The sequence below is a fragment of the Schistocerca piceifrons genome, chromosome 1 (genome assembly GCF_021461385.2).
Source record: "Schistocerca piceifrons isolate TAMUIC-IGC-003096 chromosome 1, iqSchPice1.1, whole genome shotgun sequence".
Lineage (NCBI taxonomy): Eukaryota > Metazoa > Arthropoda > Insecta > Orthoptera > Acrididae > Schistocerca > Schistocerca piceifrons.
The window spans coordinates 308054881-308067881 of NC_060138.1; positions in this window are offsets into that span (position 1 = coordinate 308054881).

Consider the following 13001-nt stretch of genomic DNA (forward strand, 5'->3'; position numbering starts at 1 on the left):
CAGCAGAAACCTCTCAGGAACTTCGGCAACGACCACTTCACTGCCATCGTGTGGCAGTTTGGTGCACCGTTGCTGATTAGGTGTGCGGCATCCGTATTTTGTCGAAGACGGTACCGTAACGGTAACAGTTAATTCAAACTGCTACAGTCGCACAATAGAGACCTAAGTGAAACCAGTTTGTTGGGGACCACGGAGAGAGAGGAGTCTGGTTCCAACAATACGGAGCCACAGCTCACACCTCTCGGCGTTCTCTAGAAATTTTTAGAGAGTTGTACATTTTCTTCATGAGTAGAAACCACCCAGCCCCCAAGGTCACGCGATTTATAACGATGTGATATTTTTCTTTGGGGACACAGAAAGGCTCAAAGTGTAAAAACATCGCACCAGAATCCCATAAGCAAGGAATGAGGCAGTCAATCAGGAAGTGGCTGCCATTCCACCTTCTGGGGAAGGCTTCATCAATGGAGGAAGCCATTTACTGGACTTAATTTTTAAAACAAAATAATGTAAAATGCGATAGTATTTGTTGTTCACATACAAAAGTATTTTCTCTCTACCTTTGTTTGTTTGTAACTACATTTTGAAATACTGGAAGCCTTTTTGCCGGACGCTATAGTTAAATTATACCGTTAATTTCTTTTCTTCTCCATTCGGTTTACAACCTCCTCATTAGTCTGAAATCCATCGTCTGACACATCACGTGTCAAAATTTTCTGTTCTTTCCTTGTACTGCTTATGATCCACGTTTCACTTCGGAACAAGGCAACACTCCACACTGATACTTTCAGAAAAGACTTCTAAACAATTGCTTTTTTGTTAGATATTCAATTATTTCTCTTTTTCAGAAAATGTTTTCTTTATATTGTAAGTCTACATTTCATATTCTCACTACTTTTGTCATCGTCACTCTTTTCTTTTTCTTCTATTTTTTTCTGCGCATAAAGCAAAACATATTTACTACTTTCATTGTCTCAACTCCTAATTCAAATTTATCAGCATCACCTAACTCGACTACATCCAAGTGCCCTGCCATCGTTTTAATATTTTTTGTTGATCGTTATCTCATAACCTTGTTTCAAGACACTATCCATTGCCTTCGTCTGATCTTTGTGGTTTGCTGTCTGACGCAATTACTATGTCTTTGGCAAACCGTAATTTATTTCTTCTCCCTGAAGTTGAGTTCCCTTTTCAAATTTCCTTCTGGTATCCTTTGCTGCTTGCTCAGTTTGCAGACTGAATAACTCGGAGAGAAACTCTACAACCTCGTCTCACCCCCTCCTCAACTACTGTCTCCGTTTGCTATTCTTTGATTCTTAAAACTACTGTTTGGTTTTCCTACATTCAACATTTCAAATAGTGCATTTCTCTAAATATACAAATGTAGTAAAAATAGGTTTTCCTTTTTATTTCAATTTTCCTCTGTGACAAACCGTAGTGTCACTTTGCCGCGAGGTTTCCTACACTTACCTCGGAACTCAAACAGATCTTCCATGAGATCAGCTTCTTTACTCTCTTCTGTAAATCAGTTATGTAAATATTTTGCAACCATGACTTATTAAACTGACGGTCCACTAATATTCACATCTCGCAACAGCTGCCTTTTCTGGAATTTGGCTCAAGTGAATCCTCTTAAAGTTTGAGGGTGTATCTTGCATAAAAGGTGGAATACTTTTATCTATGTTGGTTCTCTCAAATGCCCAATAATTTTGAGGGAATGACATGTACTCCATATGCCTACCTTCAACTTATGTCTTTGAGCACACCGCCGAACACAGTATCATACCTGGCATCTCAGCTTCATCTACCTCCTCTAACCGTTCCATAACATTCTCTTGAAGTTCTTTTGTATAGTTTTTCTAGATATTTTTCTCACTTTTAAGTCATCCGTCTTCATATTGGTTCTTAATACTTACAAACCTCTTTCACATATCTGCAAGTGCTTTGGGACCTCCTGTCGACCTCATGTGTTAGACATCTGTAATGCCTCCCTACCAGCTTCATTTGATGAAATTTTGTATTTTTTCTTTTCGTTGATTAAATAAAATATATTGCTTGTTATCCTAGGATGTCTTCAGAGATTCGACATCTTTTCCATTTGATCCTATGCTGCCTTCTGTACTTCATCTGTCAAAGTTACCTATTGATCCTCTGTTGCACTATAACAGTCACTGTAAGAGCTCTCTTGCCTCCTCTACATCTTTGTGGTGAAATGATTGAGGCAGCAGTTTCACGCTCATCACTAGTGCAACGAAATTCGTTTTCGGAAAGGGGAGGTTAATAACGCAAGATAAAGAACCCACAGCACGGCGGTTGTGGCAGCATTATGTGGGAAAGTGGACCCCGCTGCCTTTGTGTCGGCCTTTGTGTCGGTCCTATCCCTAGGACAACGTATGCTTCCACCGCTCAGTGTACCCATCTCTATTAGTCACCAAACTGAATGTTCCATTGTCCGGCGGAATGATCGATGTTTTTCAACTTCCTGAGAGATTAATCCAATAAAGCGTACTGGAAATCAAACCCGAAACATTCCTCTCTTCAACTGAGCTATCCAGGTACGACTCACGATCCCTATTCGAGGTTCACAATTATATTAAATTTTTGCTTATTTCGTTATTTAGAAGAACTAATTTTATTGTATTTTAACATAAGTTTTGGATAGTAGATTATAGAACTTGACCACTAGCAGGAGGAACTGTAGCAACGGTTTTTTTGTGTCCATGACTTTCTCCTGTTTTCCAAAATTACCGATACACCCCTGCATACCCTGCTCGACAAACACTCCTGGACGAAAGACAAGATTCGATTTCGAGTCTTGGCCTGGCGCTTTTAATATTTTAGGAAGTCTCGAAACATAGTTTGTAAGGTGTCAGGCAAATCCAACACCTTCCATGAAAACCCTCACATGATAAGCAAATCCAGTAGTATGTCACATAGCTCCCAATAAATCGTGACATTAAATTAACCAAAGTAATACGAGTAACGAGTGAATAAATGGATTACCACAGACTAACACAAGAATGCCTAAATGCATGTCATACCTTCCCACCGTGAAACAGACGCAGTTCCGAGGGGAGAAACGGGAACAGAAGCCGAGAGCAGAACCGTGTTAAGCTAGAAGGCCCTACGATAAGGGACAGACACCCACGTCTCCAGCTAACCGCCAAGACCACCCCCCAGCCCATGTTAAAAGCTAGAGCCCTCCAAAAGAACAGTATAGATCTTACGATAACACTAAAAGGGCCACACCAACTGCAAGTTTTAGCGTGAGACTTTTTCGCGTCTCTGTTACGTTGCAAACTTTAAAAACATTGCCCCACCACAAAAAGTATAACGTTTCTCATTGGATAGACAGAATTTTTCTAGGCGGAGCTTAAGGCTAACATTGAGACTCTGATTGGTCAGATGAAAACACAGCCAGATAGTGTTTTTTAAACCAACTTCGGTAAATTGTAGTAAGGGGAAGTTAGGAGAGGGTTGCTTCCGAGACGGCGAGCTGTATGGAGCTGCGCCGGCCGCCGCCCCCTGATGAACACTGACAAGGTAATGAACGCACGCGATGCCGCATTTTTGAGTGCATAAGGCTTCACTCAGAACTGCAGAAGTCTCATCTGTTACATCCCCTTTTTACGTAATACTAGTGTCGATCGTCAATTAAATCTCATGGTATTCACATTTGCTACGTAAGTTAAAATCTGAAACGCGATGATTTCTCTGTTACATAATTATTGAGAAGCCACATCAGCCACTGTAATTTACGACAAGTTAGATAAGTAATTAAAGATAATTGAGGAGCACTGTAGACCATTTTGATAGTTTTCTCTTTTGTGAAACTTAATTTAAACCTATAGATGTGATATGGCATAGGTCATCCTTCGATCCATTGTAGAACTTGGAAACCCAGTCAGGGAATATTCGTTCACATTTTTGTTGAACGCAGTTGGTTTTTATCATCCTGTATTAAAATATTTCCTTTTAACAGTAGTGCAATTTATAAACAATGTTTTGTGAGTAGAATAAAATTTCCAATGGTAAACTTAACCGCTTTTTCGACGTTATTTTACCAGCTAACTAAAAATAGGAAAGCCTTGAACCCCTTCCACTAAATTTAGTTAGTATTAAGATTCTTTTATAGGGAGTGCAGTGGAGCTGACGCTGAAATCATTAAGTATTTGGTTATATCATCGCTAGTCTCACTGAACTCTTCTGAACTCTACATGTCATGTGTAGTCTGGCGTCTCCTTACCAGCAACAGGTCCCAGGTTTAAACTAGTCAATTCCCTAAAAAACACGCTCAGAGCGTCGTTGGGCGAAAGCGGTAGGGAGACACGACTTAGAACAAACAGACACCACGCAGAATGTTAGAAGTTGTCTAATTTAGTATTCGTGACGATGAAGTTAGCGGACGATGCTAGTAATGGTTAAAATGTTGAGAACGAATTAACTTTTTACAGAAAAGTGCTTCTATAGGCTTTGCAAGCAAAACTCAATGAATTCGTTTCATTCTACGTTTGCCACAGATGAAATGAGATAATGATCCAGAATTTTATATCACAGGAAACGGTACGATGAATTTTGTCCTACTGTAGTAGCAGAGAGGGGAAACTACTTGATTGAGACTGCGTCTCACTTTAAATCTAAGTTCCTTTCGTTTTATTAGTTATACCAGGCGAGGATAATCCAACAATTCGAGACACAGGAGCGTTGTGAATGTTAATTGGTTGGTTCATCTGATACAAATAAGCCGGTGGCGAACCAAGAACGGGATCCTCTGTTGAACACATATTCTGATTTCTGTTTGAGTGTGAGTCTGCACTATCCGTAACAATGCAAGAGTCAAAGCAAATGACAAAAATAACACATGTCAAAAAAGTTATCTATCGATTGCGATGAAACCTATCCACCCTGCTTATAGCCGTTACAAGACTAGAGATTAATTTGGCTAGAAGAATCTGGATGGATAAACGGTGATTTGAGCCCCGTGCTCCCTAAGACGAATCCTGGGTGTGGTCGTGGTTGTACAGCTGTAAACACCAGCCACAGCAATGTTACTGAAGAACTGGTGTGTTAAAGGTGTATTAGAAAACAGCGGAGGTCGTAAAGATGTTTAAGGATGAGGCTGGTGTCTATCCTGAGGTAGTCATAAAGCTGTAGTTACACCTTCATTTTTGTTTTCCTTTTGTTTTCAGGTACATGTCAGCGGTACCGGCACATATTGAAATTACCAGGGCCACTTCACCTAGTACGCCGTTAGACGAGCGAAAAAAGAAATACAGCAGCCAGTTGGTAACCTGGAGTAACGTACAGTAATTTGTTTTCATTCATTCACTTTCGTTGGCTAGGCACTGTCGCTGCATTTCTGCTGTGTCCGAGAATGAATTATCGCGCGATACTGCACTTCATCTATTTTGTTTGTCTCCTCTAGGGGCGTACTTTGGTTCGGGTATTTCACTGCGTTGCAGTTTTGCAGAAATGTACCTGCAAACAGACAAAAAAGTCTTTGTCTAATTTTATTTTTGTTGGGGATAATTATAACCTTATGATAATCTCTCTTAAGGGAGCGACAGTGTTAAAAGTGTTTAGTGAAAAGCGGGAATGCTTCTATAGTATAGACGTTTGGTGTGGATACTGACAGTGGTAACGTTAATGGTCTATTTCTTTCTGTTTTACAATAGGAATAACTTACACCATTCTATGCTTTATTGACGCGAAATTGGCGGAACGGTGTTACCACAGCGGAATCTGACGTTTTGCCCGCATCTCGTGGTCGTGCGGTAGCGTTCTCGCTTCCCACGCCCGGGTTCCCGGGTTCGATTTCCGGCGGGGTCAGGGATTTTCTCTGCCTCGTGATGGCTGGGTGTTGTGTGCTGTCCTTAGGTTAGTTAGGTTTAAGTAGTTCTAAGTTATAGGGGACTGATGACCATAGATGTTAAGTCCCATAGTGCTCAGAGCCATTTGAACCATTTGAATCTGACGTTTTGATGTTTTTACGGCAGCAGGTGGCACGCTGGGACAGACCGTTTGTCATTCGACTGGGGGTGGGTGGGTCAGAAACAAGAAAAGGGAAAGGACCTTCTACAACCAGCTACTCACTCAGACATCTTTAATAACCATTACCGAATGATGAATAAATTACGATGAGAAACGCGTTCCTAACTTGAGGTTGGTTTTGTTACAGCACATTAAAAGTTTTGTAGTCTGGCCTGTTTATAGATATACTGGTATTCCGATTCCTGTTTGAAGTCAGCCGCAGGCGTGTAAGCGTATAAGAACAGAAAAGTGCCTCAATGAAACTCGTTAAGACTCATGGTTAACTCGGATCGCGCAATGGATCAGGTCATATGTTCAGGCTATGAACCGTCAAGTCATTAAAATGACGTATCAGTAACCTACTCCAATTAAATTCCTGAAATCTCATCCTGAACTTATGATCCTGTTAGACAGACGGCTTAAGAACCCACCTATTCCTGCTATAATTTCTAGTTAGTTGCATGCACTAGGGATAGAGGTAAGTTGGAGGAAGTCGACAACTGTCCAGTGCCAGCTCGATATAAACGTACAGAGACTTGTGATGTCTATATGCAGTACCAAGTAGAATAGGTTCTAAGGAAGTGTAAGCTTGTCTCACTTGTACGAATAGAGTTGCGCTATATTATGACATCTGCAAGAGAGAACTCAATTGACCAAGTACATAAACTAACGTGGGATGCAAACTGAAGGATCCTTTACTCTTCTACTGCACAATTTGCGATCGATTACAGGAAACTCGGGAGGAGTGTAGGGTAGCTTAGGGAACCCTCGTTCAACCGTCTGCTGATTGTTGCCTGTCATTGCCGTACTCTTAGCGGGTATTAAAGTAGAGAAGTCAGAAATGATCAAAGAAGAGCAAGGCGCTTCGTCAGCGGGATCGTTTAGTTAGCCCGGGACAGTCATGGAGATCTAACTTCGGTACAGCCGCTACCAAATAGGGGTTTGCCGTGAGGGCAAACTTACTGACAAAATTCCGAGAGTACACGTTCCAAGAAATCTCGATACATACTACTCCCTGGTGCATACATCTTTAGGAATGGCTATGACAGTAAAGTCAGAAAGGTTTCAGGTCATGTCGAGGCTTGGAGACTGACACTCATCCCAGGAACAATTCGTTAATGGAATAACAAAGAGGGAGAGTGGAACAGGAAGTACCTAATTAAAGAAATTATGCCGTATACTGCGTGTAAGAACGTATTTCCTTTGTATACGGTTAATTTCAAGGAAGTACTACCGCTCATTCTGACAAGAAGCGACAATATGTCTCACAAGGATTTTTATGATATAATCGTCATAAACGTGAACTTAAGTACGCTCTGGATTACTCCATGCAGAACAGCAGAAGATCGACCGGAGCAGGAAAATATAAAAGTGATTTGCACTGAAAGAGGACGTTAAGGGTTTAAAATGAAGTCCATAAACTTTAGACTGACTTTTGTGTAAGTATAGTGCACAGGTGACAATCAGAAATCATTTCACGTATGAAGACATTAAATACAATGCCTTTAATGCGGTGTTTTTTGAAATAGTATGCACGGCCGCAATTCTTGGCATATCACGGGACAACAGTGATTACTAAACGCCGTCACTGAAGTAGCACTTCACTGGGAAATTTCAATCCAAATTTTCACACTGGAGAATTCATTTCGGTAACTGAGTTGAATTCTGACGCGATGAGATAGACATGATTTAGCAGACGTGTTATCACTTACGTGTACAAACAAAATTTGGTTTACGCAACTCCTGGCATATGAAATGTGGAGCATGCAACACTCAACACAAAAATATTTTACCCATCAACAAAGACATCAGTACCTCATGTGAGTTTTATTATACACTAAGAGCCAAAGAAATTGCTCCATCTGCCTGATATCGTGTAGAGACCCGACGCGGCATGGACTGGGCTAATTTCTGAAGAAGTGCTGGAGGGAACTGACACCATGAATCCTGCAGCCTGTCCATAAATCCGAAAGAGTACGAGGGGGTGGAGACCTTTTCTGGAAAGCATGTTGCAATGCATCCCAGATATGCTCAATAATGTTCATGTCTGGGGAGTTTGGTGGCCAGTGGAAGTGTTTAAACTCAGAAGCGTGTTCCTGTAGCCACTCTGTAGTAATCCTGGACGTGTGGGGTATCTCATTGTTCTCCTGGTATCGCTTAAGTCCGTCGGAACGCACAATGACCATGAATGGATGCAGGTGATCAGACAGGATGCTTACGTACGTGTCACCTGCCAGAGTCGTATCTATAAGTATCAGGGGTCCCATACCACTGCAACTGCACACACTCCATCCCATTACAGAGCCTCCACTAGCCTGAACAGTCCTCAGCTGACATGCATGGCCCACATGCATGTTATCTCCACATCTGTACACGTCCATTCGCTCGATACAATTAGAAACGAGACTCGTCAGACCAGACAATATGTTTCCAGTAATCAACAGTCCAAAGTCGGTGTTGAGAGCCCATGCGAGACGTAAAGCTTTGTGTCGTGCAGTGTTCGGTATATGAATGGGACTTCGGTTCCGAAAGCCTATATCGATGATGGATGTTTCGTTGAATGATTCGCACGCTGACACTTGTTGATGGTCCAGCATTGAAATCTGCAAAAATTTGAGGAAGGGCTGCAGTTCTGCCATGTTGAACGATTCTCTTAACTCGTCGTTGGTCCCGTTTTTGCACGATCTTTTTGCAGCCTCAGCGATGTCGGAGGTTTAATGTTTTACCGGTTTCCTGTCATTTACAGTATACTCGTGAAATGGTCTTAGGGAAAATCCTCACTTCATCGCTACCTCGGAGACGCTGTGTCCCATCGCTCGTGCGCCGACTATGGCACCACGTTCGAACTCTCTTGATAACCGGCCACTGTAGCACCAGCAACCGATCTAGCAAATTGCAACGAGACAGTTGCTGTCTTATATAGGCGTTGCCGACCGCAGCACCGAGTTCTGCCAGTTTACATATCTCTGTATTTGAATACGCATGCCCATACCAGTTTATTTGCCGCTTCAGTGTAATTATCCTTTATCAATGGATAAAAATCATAGCCACTAATTCATCGGTTTGGCTACTTTTGAGGGTGAAGAACAGCAGTTTACAATTACGCAAAAAGACTACGGCCTTGATAAATCATTGCTTCTACAGTTGATACTGTTGAGGGCTCAGACGCTTTTGTTTCTAATTTGCCTAAGGTATCGCGTTCATTTCTTGGTTGATGGCTCACGTATATCCGGAAGGTTGTCGACGCAATCTGCAAATTTCATTCATAGTCCTGATAAATTACATGAAGCTCATTGAATATGCATTAGTACTTCCACCTGACACACTTGTCTCGTGTCAGGACATAACGCATACTAATTGAAAATTAGACAGCAGCTTCCTAGAGCGTGTCGCGCTCTGTGTTCCAAGATTGGCTGAGTTACAGGCCACTCACAAAACGCGTGCTCTCAAACTTCATCGTCGCTATTGCATTGCGTAGCTCGTTGCCCAGATTACCTTTGAACTTCCGTATGCAGGTGGATAACACTTTAGTGCGTCACATATATTTTTATCTTTGGTATTTTTGATTGACAAACACCTTTTACTCCGTTGCGTATACTTTCCCTATTACCATTGTTAATGGCAGTTTCTCTATGTCTTCGTTTTATTCCAGAAATGAAAGGTTCAAATGGCTCTAAACACTATGGGAATTAACATTTGAGGCCATCGGTCCCCTAGACTTAGATACTACTTAAACCTAACTAACCTAAGGACATCACACACATCCATGCCTCAGGCAAGAGTCGAACCTGCGACCGTAGCAGGCGCGCGGTTCCGAGCTGAAGCGCCTAGAACCGCTCGGTCACAGCGGCCGGCCCAGAAATAAATATTTATGATTTTATCACTGTGTGTCCAACAGAATATAGACTCAGGGAGACGTGGTTCTTTACAGGGGCAACGTCTTATTTTTTCTTCGCGTCAATCAAGTCTTTCAGGTGTGTCCAGTTACATCGAGATTTTCATTTGGAAAGTCAAAAGGGAGAAGATGGGCTGGTTGAAGTTTTTTAGTATCCACAAAATTTGACGGAGGAAATATTCAATTCTGGACATATCAAGAAGAAATTACACTGATGAGCCAAAACATTGTAACCATTGCCCACCGCGTTGTTGAATGCCTCCTGCTGGCGTTGCCGGCGAGGCCCACGAGAAAGAAAGGTCCTGGCGCGTACGTCACAGCACGTGACACTGCAGGTCCTATGAGTGCCAGCAGCCGTCTCCGGTTGGGAGTGAGTATCTGTATTGTAAGCGGAAGAGAGACGAATGGGTAGTCATTATAGCGAAGTACCAGCCGCAATTGCGGGACTTCGCTGATATAAGCGGTTTTTACAAACGGTACGTTGTTGGCTCTGCAGCTTGAAACTAGAATCTCTGAAACAGCGAGGCTGGTCTGTCGTTTGAGTACTACTGTCGTGAGCACACAGGCAGTACAGTACTCATCATAAAACGTAGAGGTCGGAGGATCCCCCCACTGTGTAATCCAGGATAGGTGGCGACCTGTGGCATATCTGACGTCAGAGCACATTGCTAGCGCAGTCACAAGTGTTTCGGAGCACACCGTTCAAAGACATTGGCTTAATATGGAGATCAACATTATACGACCCCTACATGTTCTTGTGTTGACCCAAGGTCATCATCAGTTACGATTGTGGCAGACACAGCATCACTGAGTTTTCACCATGGTGCATGGGGGCTTAATTAAATAAAATGCAAATATTTTTAGTAGCTTTCTGTTCGGTTACGCTGTCTCGTAACCGGTTGGCCCTGACTAGTATTACTCCGCAATCTGACTGCATAGAATAACAACAAAGAATGAAAGAAAATTTCCGTTAACACAATTAATTAATTGAGTCCCCAGCAACTATAAAACCTAGGAAACAACAAAACACAAGTGTAGCTGTTCTGTGTGTGGAAGTGTGATTCAACATACACATCTGGCACGGTTCTTCCTCAATAAGACCAGATATTTTAAACACCATTTATACTGAAGTAATAAAAAAAACCAGAAATACTATAATTGCACATCGAAACCAGAAATACGGTCTAATACAAGAACACGAGCCAGATGCTTTGTTGACTGAACCTGTGACCAAGAGGCATTATTGCTTAAGACATTGAAATAATAAAAATAAAAAAAAGGAATTTTTTTACCTTCATATATATTGACGAAAAGCACACTCTGATCATTACAGCATCCCCAATCCAACAATATCTGGTGTCTATCCCATCAAAACAATATGACAACATCTGAACAAGCACTCTCCATGGGAACTCCTCAACAACGACTCACCACTGCTACATCTCAACAAGCACTGCACACTGCTACTTCACAATAAGCACACTCCACCACGACTTCTCGACAAGAACTGCCAGTGGAGGCGGCTGAATAATACTCTTTGGCGCAATCTCTGGCTCTGTGGGTCAGTGTAGCCACCTTTCAATGGATCAATAAAAATGTGCCGCCTGTCGAATGAATGGCATTTCTTGTTACACAAGGTCGATGGTTGGATCTTTACAAGTAGTCATCCAGGAAAATGACTGCTTAAAACGTACACCGCACCATAGATGAAGGCCGGTGAGAGTAGAATTATGCAATGTTTTACGTTGCGTTACGCTTCTGTGGGACCTATGGTAGTACTCGAAGACACCACAACACCAGTGAACTTGTTTTTCTTTTTTGAGTTATCAGTCTTCTGACTGGTTTGATGCGACCCGCCTAGAATTCCTCTCCTGTTCCGACCTCTTCATCTCAGAGTAGTAAATGGTTCAAATGGCTGTGAGCACCATGGGACTTAACAGCTGAGGTCATCAGTCCCCTAGACATAGAACTAGTTAAACCTAACTAACATAAGGACATCACACACATCCATGCCCGAGGCAGGATTCGAACCTGCGACCGTAGCGGTCGCGCGGTTCCGGACTGAAGCGCCTAGAACCGCTCGGCCACACAGGCCGGCTCAGAGTAGCATTTGTAAGTTCCATTCTCAATTATTTCCTGAATCTCTGTCTTCCTCTATCGTTTTTGCCTTCTACAGCTCCCTCTAGTAACATGGAAGTCGTCCCCCGATGTCTTAACAATGTCCTCTCGTACTGTCCCTCCTCCTTGTCACTGTTTTCTACTTATTCCTTTCCTCTCCGATTCTACGCAGAAGCTCCTCACGCGCTACCTTGTCAATCCACCTGATTTTCAACATTCGTCTTTAGCACCACATCTCAAATGCTTCGACTTTTTTCTGTTCCGGTTTTCTCACAGTCCATGTTTCACTATCATACAGTGCTGTGTTTAAAACGTATATTCTCAGAAATTTCTTTCTTAAATTAATGCCTTTGTTTCATAATAGCAGACTTCTCTTGGCCAGGAATGCCCGCTTTGCCAGTGCTAGTATGCTTTTGATGTCCTTCTTGCTCTGTCCGTCATTGCTTATTTTCCTGCCAAGGTGAATTCCTTAACTTCATCTACTTTATGACCACGAACCCCAGTGTTAAGTTTCTCGTTGTTCTCATTTCGTCTTTCTCCGATTTTCTCGCAATCAGTGTTCTGTACTCATAGACTGTTCATACCATTCAGGGATCACGTAATTCTTCTGCACATTCACTGAGAATAACAATGTCATCAGCGAATCTTATCATTGATATGCGTTCACTCTGAGTTTTAATTTCGCTCTGAATCTTTCTTTGATTTCTATCACTGCTTCTTCGATGAACAGATTGAACAACAGTGGCGTAAGACTACATCCTTTTTAATCCGAGCACTTCGTTCCTGGTCGTCCCCTCTTATTACTCCTCTTGGCTATTCTGTATATTGTATATTACCCGTCTCTCCCTATAGCTTAGCCCAATCGTTCTCAGAATTTTGAACATCTTGCACCATTTTACTTTGTCGAACGCTTTTCCAGGTCGAAAAAGCCTATGAACGTGTTTTGATTTTTCTTCAGTCT